This window comes from Cuculus canorus, chromosome 2 (assembly GCF_017976375.1).
Source record: "Cuculus canorus isolate bCucCan1 chromosome 2, bCucCan1.pri, whole genome shotgun sequence".
Classification (NCBI taxonomy): Eukaryota; Metazoa; Chordata; class Aves; order Cuculiformes; family Cuculidae; genus Cuculus; species Cuculus canorus.
Window position 1 is genome coordinate 59,500,973 of NC_071402.1, and position 14,080 is coordinate 59,515,052.

Genomic DNA, 14,080 nt, shown 5'->3' on the forward strand with positions numbered 1-14,080 from the left:
CTGCTTATCTGGCACTAAAAGCAACATATTAAAAACTGTCTTTAGAGGATGATTTTTCACATCATTTTGCAAGAAATAGACAAATTCTTGTGTATGCATATGTGTGAGTACTTATATATATGTGTATGTGTGTGTCTATTCACTTTCACTTGCATAGTCGATAGAGAGGACGGATACCATAGCAATGTCAAATAGAGCAGCTGCTTTGTAAAGATAAACAGCTGATACTGTCTCATGGTATAAAGCACCAGAAGCTGCTAATATTCCTTTAGCCATGTCAGATACTTCTCTCAATAGTTAATCTGTGTCACACATCTATCACCAAAGATAATTATAGTGTTGCAGTAGTATTAAAGGGTGCAATTACCTGGGCATTAGGCTTTTAAAGTATTTAGCCACCTTAAATGTATAATTATCCATTAATCTGAAGATACTATTTGATTGCCTACAGCTGAATTCACACAGTAATTATATGTTTATCCATATTATAAAGTAAAATAAGCCTTTTAAGATAATAGTTATCTAAATTTTTTTTTCTTAATAAGATTACAAATATATCGTCTACTACAATTTATAAGGTTTTTTGTTATTGAACTGATGAGTTTGAATGGGCTGAAACTTCAGTGCTAATGTCAATTTTAGTAAATTGCAGTAAATATGCAATCATAGGGAAGCCATATTAATTCGTATTTGAATTTTTGAACTCCGGGGGTATTGAAAATGGTAGAACATGTAATGGATCTTTTGGGAAATCTGCTTCTTTCTTTTGTGCTTGTCCATTTGTCAACTAGAGTGTAAGTTCTAAGGTCAGTGACAAGTTTATTACCTATCTTGTTTTAGTAAGGGACATCATAGCTCTACGATGTAAGAATATATTTCCTGGTTCTTTCTCTTTATGAAGCTTTAGAAGTTATCGAGACAGAAAGTATAAAAATTTACAACTGCAGAAAATTTCAGTGGTACCAGGAAAGATCTCTGGTGACTCCCATTTGGCATTTTTACTCGCTCTGTGAGAGAAAGTGTATTTGGATACGAAGTTGACATGATGTTGTGCAATTCAAAGGTACATTACAAAATACAGATTTTGCAAAATCATTGCTCTTCTGTAATGCAAGTCCATGAACACACAAGTAATGACAAAAGTAGTGTTAAACATGTCCAGAATTTTATTATTAATGCTTTATTCAGAACAAAAATAGATTCATAGGAGAGAAAAAATGTAAGACAATTTCTATTCAGATTTCTGAATCCATTTTCTATATAAAAATAAAAATGCTTTAGGAAAAATGTTTGTTCCATCTGTTACATTAAAGTATATGCTTTCTTAAAATAGAAACAAGGGTCCTGCAATAGACCTCATCCAGAACAACAAAAAGAGAAATATTGATGCATATAGACTGAATGTAGAGAGTAAAAGAATGCTTTGGAGTCTTAGCAATTAGAATGCATTATTTTCTTTAATTAACTGAATTGTATTTTTTAAATCACTAACCTCTCCGTGAATCAGAGGAAAGCCTGAATGTTCACTATCTGCTGTCTCCTCTTCCTCTGTTTCCCACAGGGAGAAAAGCAGATCTGTGAGCAGGGGGGGAGCCAGATCTTCCACACTGGATGAGTTCACCAGCCCTACAGCCACAGCCACTGCACTTATATGCTGAAATGCTCATTATAGCACCAGGCCTTTGAAAGCACCAGGCTACCTCAGCTCTGCTGACAGTGAGCTGTGCTTGTGCACCGCTCACAGGTGGGTTATCAGTCTTCAGCAGACTGGATCCGCAAGTGCAAAAAGGCTAACAATGTCAAAATTTTTCCTTGCTCTGTTTGCAAACATAACACGTGATTAAGGTTTTCATGCAACATGCCTTAACTCTTGTATGGAGGGGCAGAGGAATATAAGTGATAGACAAGTTCAACTTACTTAAATATAATTAATACCCATCATTAGGTAGGCCTGAAGACTTTTTATTTTATTTGTAGCAAAGGACTTCAGGCCGAGAAAACACGCCTAATCCTGCTTAAATTACTTCAGAGAACTTTGAAAAGCAGCTTTCTTCCAGTTTAACACTTCAAAAGTCTGTATTTTTTTAATGTTAGATAGATATACACATAAGGAGAAAAAAAATCCTGTTAGTGTAAAATAAAATCACAGAATCACAGAATCACAAGGTTGGAAAGGACCCATTGGATCATCGAGTCCAACTGTTCCTAACACTCCCTAAACCATGTCCCTCAGCACTTCATCCACCCGTTCCTTAAACACCTCCAGGGAAGGCGACTTGACCACCTCCCTGGGCAAATAACTAATTTATAATTCAGTATTTATTTTAAAGCATACCTGAAATAAATGGCTAGAATATTTCATTGTACTGAAAGAAAATTGATTGTATTAAGTTTTCTAAATTTAGAAAAAAAAATCTTTTCAAGCATCTATTTGTCCAGAAAGCCATAAGAAACATGAGAAAAATAAGAATTTCTAAATATTAGGATTCAACAAATCTGTACTGCTTCTTGTGATGTTCTTTCACTCAAATGCCTGTTCTTCTAATATTACATGCTTGGCAATTAGCAACTGAAATTCAGTATTGTCATTGGGGATAGTAATTGATGAAGCTACCAAGAACACAATAGACTAACTATTGTATTTTCAACTGTGTCAAAATTTCTGCTATCACCATTACTTATTGGCAAAGCATTGAAAACCCTTGCTTGCCAAAGAATTCTCAAGGTCAATGACAAAGCATTTACTGAGAATTCTAGAAGATGGTTTTATTTTAACAAAATTTCAGAGAAAAAAATAGCCTAGCTGCTAAACTTAAAAAAAGACCCACAGAGCCTCTCAGAAGATGTAAAAGCACATGACTAATAGTTTGGAGTAAATATAATAAAATATATAAAGAAACAATAAAGATTTCTAGAAAAAATATTTGACATCTATGTCTTCACTTGTTGTTTGCTTTCTCTGCAGTTATATCTATTCCACATACAAATTATTCTAAAAAAGGAAATAATTTTTCCAAAATTTAAAAGACCAAATAAAAGATCTATTTATAACAACATGAGACTTCAAGGGAAGATTTACTTAGATCTTAATACACTTCTTGGGACAAAGCCTTGAACCTATCAATGCTCTGGAGGCATATGTTAGCAATTTTGTGGTATATTGTTGTGTCTTAGTGTCGCAGCCTGATAGATAATGAAGAACCTGTGCTCCTCAGAAAGAGATTAATGATTTCCTAACCTTGGAAACAGTACTAATCAATGCTATTTTATTTACATGCAAAAAAATAGGGTCTCTGTACCCTGCTACTGTTTGGAGTTATATATCTATGAGGAAGTACTCTGACAACACTGTCATGCTTCAAAGACATCAACACATATAGGTGCTTTAAAATGAAAAGGAAAGGAAATTTTTAAAAGCAGAGGACACCTCGCAGAATATTTAGGAGGCAAACATAGCTGACTTCCTAACTCTGCTTTTAGTAGATAACTGCACCAGAGAATGATGGAATTTTAAGGGCTTGACTTAATTTTGCATGACTGTAGCTAACTCTTCTAAGCCTCTCAGTCTTTTGAGACATCATTTGACTGAAGGACACGCATGCAATTGCAGGAGCCAGCCTTTCCTTTATTAGTGGTCAGGGATCAATGCATAGTAACTTCTCTCAGCTGTTTTTTGAATTTTTTTAAAAAGTTCCGAAGTTGTACTGAAGGGCACAGTAGTAGAAGGCAAACAACAGCTTAAGTGTGAAGCCTATGTGATATTTTAAGAAAAATATCTTATGCTTTCAATGCTTTTTTGAACCTACCTCTGAAGAACAACCTGATCTGAGTTCTGCTTATTCACAGACTAGCAGATAATACAATATAATAGCAGCTATATCAGTTTTCTGAACCTCCTGTAGGTATGACTGAGTTTCCTATGTGGGGAAAAAAAAGAGGCCTGCGTGAGATCTTTAAGATGTGTTAGCAGCAGGGAATGAGTCAAGGAGTGTCACATCCCAACCCCACAGGAGGAAGGGGGAACAATAAAATGGAGTTCTGGGAAGTGAGCTGAAGTGAAATGATTAATTGGTTCATATGAACTATTTTATTAACTCTAAGGCAGCTTGCAATTATTCAGTCATCTGTTAAAGTAAATAATTATCAATTTGTGGCAAAGATTTATGCATGTATGAACTGTATAACATGCCTCTCCAAAAACTGAAATGCAGAGATCAGGGAAAGGGAGAGAGAGGCAGATTAACAAGAGGAAATATAGAATTAGTGGAAAAAATGTAGTTTCATCTCTCCAAGGGTTCCCCGTGATGAAATATAATGCTGAAATCCCTGAGAAGATGGGAACGGTCATTTCAAATAGGGAGATTTCACCCTTTATGCAATTTGGTGCCAGCTAATCGTGCTCACTTACGTCCACTGGGAGTTTCTTTATGATGAGGTTTGTATTACATAAGCTGTAACATGCTTGTTTCCAGGTGCAAAAGCGCGATTTGTCTCAGGAGCACTGGGCCCCCTGAGCCCCTCCCACAACTGCAGTGCCCAGTGTGTGACCTCTCTTCATGCACTTGCACAAAGAAGATTTTAGCAGATGTGAAAAACAGTGACCTGATTTTGCTCCTTTTGAGCTAGTTTCAACCACTTCATCTCACAAACGTGGCTTGAAAACAATGTTTAAGACTATATAAAAGGAACTGTTCATTTGCGGTTTGTAACACAGTCCTTGTCAGTGAGATGGCTCCCTAGGCATAAAGAGTGCCAAGGTGGACATAGTCCAAAAACGCTGCCTGGTCTGAACACTGCAAAAGGCTAGAAAGCTAGAAGTACAGTGTTCTTAAGGGGCTGTAATTAATTATTCAGAGCTGTTGATACGATTGCATTTTGTGACTGATGTTCGAAATAAAGCCGATGTAGACTGATGTTATGCAGTTAAATCTTCTCAATTTTAGAACGATCTCATATGATCAAGAAGAATAATTCTATTTGGATAATGGGACCAGATCTTATTTGCTTATTCCATGTTTTATGCCTTTCTTAACAGCAGTGCTCAACTTTAGCTTTTGATAGAAGTTGAGGATATGAGTGAAGAGGCTATATGGTAATCTTGGAATGAAATGGATCTTGCAGGTGAGTATGATGTCAAAATGCAGATATTAACCAATTCATTTTTCATCAAGGCAATGGTAAATAATCTTATAGGCTTGCCTTCCTCCAGTGAATGTTTGTACAAAGGTACCTAATGGAGTCTGGAGGCATGAATGGTGCTGTAACCTTGAAATACATGGTGTTCCTTTGCTCTCAGTTCTGCAGTAGGCAGACATAGTACAAAGGGTAACACACTTTTGCTTTTTCTCTTTTGAATAACCTCAGTGTTACTGTGGTAGCTCAGTGTTCTGTTCTCATTTTACATCACCTTTGTGAGCTGATAGATGTTGAACATGCATTGAGTTTTAATAAATAGAGCAGGCAGGAAAGTGAATGGGATGATTTCAGAGACAGTGCCATTGTGACTTTTTAGCATCAGAATAGCATGTTTCTGAATTCTATACAAAAATGCTGCATAAGGGTTTCTTCTGAGAAAGGAAAATGCATTTTCATTTTTGCATTTTAAAAAGAACAAGAAAACAAAACAGACTCGGGACCTGCAAAATGTGGTAAATTTAAGAAGTTTCCCTTCTAACTTGTTGGGGTTTTTTCTGTATTTTTCTCTATCTTTCCTTAATGTTAAGGAAGAATTCATTATATATTTTATTCTGGGCTGCTCTCGTCAGTATATAGCTTGTCTACCTTTCTTTGACTTCAGTATGCATGGTCTATATGAATCCGTGTATACAGGTAATCTCTTAGCCATTTCATTTGCCAGGTATGTTGTCAAGAAAGAAATAGGCAATCTGCCAGCCTGCAGAGACCTTTCAAAATATGTTAGTAAACTTAATTGTTACTTTCTCCTCTGAAGTAAACATTTTTAGGGAAATACAAAGGGAAAAAAAGCCTCAGCCAAGCTACAGCCACTCTTCCTACGCAGGTTTATGTTTTAGGTTCTTCAGCTGGATTCACCCGCCACAGCCTGACAGGATCCTCAGCAGTCAATTACAGTAGTTACTTTTCCTTGACTGAGTGCAGAAATGGGGTAATTAATGAGAAGGCATTCATTCATTGCCTGAATATGTAGTTCTGGCTGCCTTGGTTTATCTTTTGATTGGGGTAGGAACTCTACCCTTTCAAAAACAGAAGCATATATGGGAGAGATTTAGGGATGTCAGGAGAATAGAAGAATTTACCTTTTAATGACAAAACCTCCACAATTGTTATTCAGAGTCTATTCCTGAAACTGCTTTCTCTTAACAAATAGCACAATGCCTAACCTGCTCTTCTACCATGTTAGCCTACTGGCTTTGTAGAAAAAGTACATGTAGAAGTGCAGGTCTTCCAACTTTGTTATCACTTTAATGTCATACAAAGTTATTTGGATAAAATAGGCTAAACTCTTTGAAGAAATAGACTTCTTTACAATACCATGTAGTGAAAGAGCAGGTTGTCTATATGAAAAAATGAAAATCCCAACGTACCTCCAATAACAGATGTCATCTAGAACTGTAATGTTTTTGGTCCTACAGTGCATGAAGGGTAAGCTAGTCAAACCCGTAAAGTCTGTTCCGTTTATCCATGCAGCTGAGTGATTGCATTTCTTTGATTGCAAGTTCCTAGTTTGTTTCACCTCAAAGCAGGTTTCTTCCTCCCTCCTTAATTTTTCAGCTGTATTTGGCTTCTAAACTGAAAAATCACGTATTTCTCTGATTCTTTAGTTTACTTATCTATGACTTTCCTCCAAGGAATTTTACAAAATTTCTTGTGGGGAATAGGCAATACATAAAGAGAGAATCATAATTGTGGTACATCAGCCTATACCAAAGTCCCACTACTGAAAAGAGAACTAAAAATAATAAATTAATTAATAAGAAAAGATATTCTTAGTCTTTTTCTGCCTGCTTTCTTTCCCTCCTCCCCCTCCCTCCATCACTCCTGGCAAAAAAAAAATGAGTAGCTTGTATTCTTTTTAAGCAATCATTGTCTCTGACTGTGCTACTGTGTTGCTTGGCCTGCCAGGACACATTCGCTCTCTCAAAACCTGCAACTGCTTTTTTCCCATAGGCACACATTAAATCCCTTTCTCCCAGATTGTTTGTCTGTAGGTGAGTATCAAGAAAGGCATTATAGGAGATGGTCCAATGAGAAAGAGAGAATTACTTTTCAAGGCTTATCAATTTCTCTCAGAAATTCACTTGGCTTTCAAAAAGCAGCTTTAGTCAATACTCCCAGTAAACCTCCTCCTCCTCCAAGCAATTTATTTTTCTTCTTTTGCCTTTGTCATCAACTTATAGGCATCACAGTCTGTGTTTGAAACACAACCAAATCACCATACAAAGGAAAGCATCATGCAGAATGTACATCTAACTTAAAAGCCAATGCTACTGCGTCCTTCTGCGTAGACTGTGCAAAACCAACAATATTATTAAAATTTCTTCTCAGTCTTCATTTCCTGTTGGTCTGTTGAGAGTCTCTGACTACCTTAGCTCTACTTGGGTGAAGGCTTGGTAAGACCGGATACAATTGCCCCTGACAAAGAGCACATCTCCTGCATCTCAGCATTTCAGCATGGCTTGTCTATTGTACATAGATGTCCTGCTCATTGACATTAAGCTGTCATTCTCCTGCAAATTAGGAATGCGATGCTCTCTGAAGGCACCTTAAGATGGTACTTATTCAAGTTCTTCTAACATTATGTACCAAATACTTTCTAATACCGGAAGATTCACCTCTATCACAGTCTGCATACGTCCTCTTCCTCCACCTATTTGCTCTTAGATTTCCTGTGCTTGTAGTTAATCAGTGTGCTCCACCACAACTTACGCCAGAGCTTTACAAGTCTACTTCTACTCCAAGATTCCTCCCACCTCTAAAATAAATAATTAATGCCCTCCACCATTTACACAGCTTACTTTGGTACATTAAAAAAAGTGTCTGCAATCTCAAAAAAGACCTGTATGGTTATATCAGCGACGTACAATCATTTAAATAAAAAGAGCAGCTCTTTTGACTAAGAAGATAACTTTTTCTTTGTATTATAAACAATTACTCTTGCAGTGCTTGGTAGTCTGCTATAAAATCAAGATGTGCCACAGAAAAACCGTAATGAATCCTCCTCCAAGATTCAGAATTAACTACTATTTTGCATATGGTTCTCTTTTTTTCTCATCCCAGCCAGCAAAAAACTAGAATAGAACAATTCTGGTTTGATCCAGCACACTGCAAGATCCTGTAGATTTTTTGGAAGAATAGTAGTGGGTTTTTGTTCTGTCATTGCAAAGGAGGGAAAAAAATGGGAACAAATTTTTTTTGGAATATTGAAAGAAGTCTTAGAGAGTAATAAAACTAAAAGCAGATGGGGAAATTACAAAATTTTTAAAATAATTTTTAAATTATTTTCTGTATTTACCTAATGCACTGGTTCTTTTGCAAAGGCTGGCTCAAAACATGAACATAAACAAATTCTTACGACAGTTTGCTCTATGTCAGCCCCATGTTATTCAAGTTACACAGTGAAGTGTTTGAAAGCTAATGCAAGGTATAACTCCCTGTGTAGTCCAAACTCTGTCATTGCTTGTAGTCAAAGGACAATCAGCAATTTCCTATCAAAAATTGTAGTACACCAAGTAATTAAAGACTGTACTATCAACCTCTTAGGAAAAGAGGCAGCTTTAGGACTGTGCAATCAACCTGAATTCTGATGTTTCCAAATCCACCTTTCAATTCTCTTCCTTCCTTCTACTGCTCTTGCAGTAATGTGATACGTCCGGGCGGCTTGATGTGGCTGTTGAATACATTGCTTACCAGTAGTATAAATCTGGTATGGGAATGTGCCTGGGTGACTTTGGCACAGAGACAGGATTTTTTCTAATGAATAGAACTTAAGAGAAAAGACATTTCATTTCTTTGTACTTTCAGTCAGATGTGAATGTGATTCTACGGAAAAAGAAAACAGTCTTGTCACCTTCACAGATTTCTTCTCTTCAGAATCCACAGTCTGCAGCAACTAGCAGAAATGTGGAAGTTTTCAAAAACTTCTACAAATTAGAGAGCATTACACATTTTGAATATATACACTAAAATAAGCTACTATTATAATATTCAGGAAAGGATTTTTTGAACTCAGCTTTTGGCATAAGAAAGAATCTGCCATTCACCATTAAAAAATAAACTAAGAAATAAAAAAACACTGAAAAGTTGAACCATTCTGTTACCAATAGATTAAGAGAAGTCTTGTTTGATTGCTTTTTCTGTAAGCATCTTTGTAAAATAGGTTTATTTCTTATGTAAACATGCAAGGGAAGACAATCATATAACCTAAAGGGAAATGTTATGAGGTAAAAATGTTCAGTAGCTTCCTTTTCCTAGGACAACAATGAGGAGCTATACTTTTGTCAGCATGTAAATGGAATTATCATTTTGTAACTTATACATTAGACCCACTCAAAAATCAAATGCATGCACACGCAGTCGTGAGAGTGGAATAGGCTTCTAGCTGCACAGCCTTAATAGAGGGAGAGATGGTAGTGCACTGCAAGGCTTTGTAACTGCTGTCGAACAAAGAAAGATGTTTTCACCTGCTGCTGTACAGTTGAATTCTAGTTAGGTATGATTGTCAGTAAGGTGTTAATATATATATAAATATATGCACAAGTATAAATTTATATTTAAATGCATAGTCTGTTTAAAATGCATTAGCAGAGTAACAGTAAATGCATTATATAGCTGTTAAACAGAAGGAAATAGTTGAAGAAACCATAAAATCAATTGTAAAAAAAAGAAGAAAACCAACTCGCACAATACGTCAATTATCTGAACCTCATACAAGGCCAGTGAGAAACTAATAAAACACTGGACTTGTTCATTCAGTCCTTTGCAATTCCTAAATTGTTGATATCTTATATAGAAAACAGAAAAGTCTAAACAGACTCCTTCCTCTGTCACTAGTCTGTGAATACATCCAAACAACGCTTAGATTTTTTTGTTGCTCTGAGGCTCACTACTTAGGTTTTCTGAGTACCGGACTACTGCTACATGTCAATGATCGCAAATGATCTTTAGTAGAATGCAGAGGAGATCCTCTGTGTTAGTCACTGCTTGATTCAGAAGGGTCTAGAATGGAAAATGCCAGCAATTAAAACATACGTTCGTTAACTCCACAAACCGGAACAAATGTCTCTCCAGCAAGATTTAGAAACAGTGACTTTTTTTTTTAACATTATATGGAATCATGCATTTTCTTGATGATACATAACTAGTTTTTATATTTATATGTTCTTCCAATGTCATCCCTGTGATTATATGTGTTTTCTTAAACGAAGCCTAATTACATTGGGTTTGTTTTCATAGCAGTAGAGGAATGCTGAAGAACAGCCTGTGTAGTTCTCATTTCTGCAATGCCCCAGCTCCCTGCGCAGTCATGAAGCTTCCTAGGGGTGTCGTGTCTTCTTCATTTCTAGTTGCTTCTATTGGTGTCATCCAAAATAGCTTTTTTCCATGCTTCCTCATTTTTTGAAAAATGCTCTTCTGCTAACAGGAAGTAAACAAAACTCCAAGAGCTTCATTTAAACAGGGTATGAGTGAAAAGGACATCATTTTTTCTGTTTTTCTTCATTAGTTGGGATCATTGGACAGTATGAGGATGGTGTTAGGATGAAAAGAGTGTGTGAAACCTGCATTTAGCAATCATCTACCATAGACTTAAGTTAGAAGATTTCATTTTGCAGAGAGGGGAAAATATAGCTTCAGAGGTCTATGACGTTTGCTTATTAAAAGAATTTCTGTTGCAGGCATACTGGTCTATTAAAAACTACTCTGTTTCTTGCAACAGAGCAACAGAGTACTAGACTAGACCTCTAGTAGTGGGTAGCAATGTTTTTTTTCGCTAAATTAAAAATGAAAGCAACTCCACAGTATTTTGTAGAAGTTAGATTTGTGTTTATTTGTTAGATATGTTATTAACTGAGTATTAAATGCAATACTTAGCCACAATAATCGTAAAGTTGCATGTCAGCATCATATTGTACTTTATTTCACATACATTTTTTGTGTGTAGCAAGTAGAACTTATAGCTTAATGTACTATATAACATCCTTAGAAAAAGAATATTAAAGGAAAAAAGTTATAAAGGATAGACTGAAGGATTTTGAAGGTTTTTCTTCAAAGCTTTCACCAAAATTGTATTTCTGGGTGTCAAATGACCCTACTTTCCCTAGGTCCTGTTAAAGCAGAGAAGGTAAACAAGCAACTGTTTTGATTATAATGAGAGAGGATGTTAAATTTGCCTCTTGATTTCTGCCTAGGTAGACCTGTGTCTTTCCTTAATAATCTTAATGTGATTTCCAGTCAGAAATTGAATTTGTAACACTGTGAAGAGTAAATTGAGATCTCTTTGGTGCAAGGCAATCTTACTGTTCTGTTTATTAAGTGACCCACAGTTAGAGTTGCTCTACTGCCCACCAGACTTTGAAAAACATCACCTGTAGTCATGCTATGAGACTATGTATTTTTTGAGATCACGAGGAATGTATTTTTAAAAAAACTCGATTTTAAGTACCTTTTCGTTTTAGTCTTGGCAAATGCCTAGCCTTCACCATCACATGGTTGTTGTTTCAAATAGGCATAGCCTTTATAGAGGATAAAGGAAGTATTTTATTTGTAGCAAACTTATGCATTATTTTTGAAATTAACAAGCTTGGAAATATAAGAGAGTATAATTTTTAATAAATATTTTCCATCTAAATATGCCTTCCAAAAAAGGAGTTATATTCTGGTCTTTTAACATGGATTTCAGATTCAGAGGAGAAAGAAAAATCTCATTTTTTAATAAATATAATATCTACTGGATATCATATAACAATTGTAAGTATCTCATCTTTGGAATGAATAATAATGCTTGCTCTTGTTTAAAATAGTCAGTCATATTTAAAATGTAAAAGCAGGATCATCTGTGTTTAAAAAATTACAGACAGAAAAAGCAAATACTAACATCATCTTCTAATAAAAGATGACAGGCAAGAAATAACATATCTGACAACCACAAATGATCAATTCAGAAATTTTTATCAAATCATTACAATTGTCTGAAAATACACCTAATGCTCCAAACTGTTAGATTCATGGAAAGTATTCCTCTTAAATTACTTGTCTTTGGAACAAAAGAATGACTTAGGTGCCCAGATCTGTATAACTAAATTGAAGCTATTAAAAAAAAAGAAAATGCAGTCAAGTCAGTCAGACATTGATGGATTGTTGGATGATATTTAAACATTCATAAAATGTTCAATTCCATTTTATAGACATACGCAAGAGCTTTATTGCACTGTCAGGGCATGAAAACAGATAGCAGTCCTATTACAAGTTACCATTTAGACCAAACAACTATTTATGCATGAACACAGGTTTGCATGTACATTTAGACGTAAATGAATGAATATTAGAGAAGATTTTCTCATTCAGTCTAAAACGTAACAAATGTTTTCAAATGCAATAAGAGTATCTGAAAAGTTCATGAAGTCCATTTTTTTAGAAAAAGTGTATTTTTTATTTTATCAAGCTGCAGCTTCAGCTGTTCAATAGAGGGAAAAAAATAAACAAATTAACTACATGAAATAATACTAAGTATTAGCCTTAGGAGATTAAAGATTGACAATTAGCTATGAATGCAACACCTTTGTTACTTCAAAAGATTTGCAGAAAGTCGGTGATGTTAATGTTGAACCATTCTGAAAAGGTATTCTGAAAAGATTATGTAAGTTGCAAAATCATATACATATGTGTTTGGAGATAAGTAGTGGAATAACTATGTTTTACACTGTACATTCCCTGAAGCAGTGCCTAACGCCTACTCTGCTGCAAGAAATGGAGGGTGAGGAACAATGACTTGGTCACACATTAAAAACAGTGACACAACACTTCACTTCCTGTGGAAAGCACATGACAGTGAGGACTGATCTAGGATTATCTTCTTGCATCTCCCCACCTGCCCATTCAAAGAACCAAGACTGGAATTGTTAGGGTCACATTCAGTAGAAGAAGTCGGTGTCAGCCTTGGGGAAAGGCAGACTGTAACCACAATTAGGAAGCTTGGGAAGTGTGAGTTAGATGAGTAGACAGGGACGAGAACTGAGAACTGGCTGAATGGCAGAATTCAGACGGTTGTCATCAGCAGTGCAGAGTCTAGTTGGAAACCTGAGGCCAGTGGTGTTCCCCAGGGGCTGGTACTTGGCCCAGTCTTCTTCAACTTAGTCATCAATGACTTGGATGAGAGGACAGAGTGTACCCTCAGCAAGTTTGCTGATGATACAAAACTGGGAGGAGTGGCTGTTAACAGTGGAAGGCTGTGCTGCCGTTCAGCAAGACCTGGACGGGCTCAAAAGTTGGGCGAAGAGCAACCTAATGAAGTTCAACAAAGGCAGTTGTAGGGTTCTGCTCCTCAGGAGGAATAATGCCAAGTACCAATGCAAGTTAGGGATTGACCAGCTGGAAAACAGCTCTGCAGAAAAGGAGTTGAGAGTCCTGGTAGACAACACATTAATGATGAGTCAGCAATGTGCCCTTGTGGCCAAGGGCAATGTTATCCTGGGGTGCATCAAGAAGAGTGTAGCGAGCAGGACAAGGGAGGTCATCCTGCCCCTCCACTCTGCTCTAGTGAGATCTCATCTGGAGTATAGTGTCCAGTTCTGGTCCCTTCTGTTGAAGAAAGACAAAGAACTACTGGAAAGAGTCCAGCGGAGTGCCACGAAAAAGATCAGGGGACTGGAGTATCTGTCTTATGAGATGCTGAGAGACTTGAGTCTGTTTAGCATGGAAAAGAGAGCACTGAGAAGGGCCCTTATCAATGCTTAAAAATATCCAGGGGGCAAGTGTCAAGAAGATGGGGACAGACTCTTCTCAACAGTACCCAGTAACAGGACAAGGGACAATGAGCACAACCTGGAACACAGAAAGTTCCACCTGAACATGAGGAAGAACTTCTTTGCTATGAGGGTGATGGAGA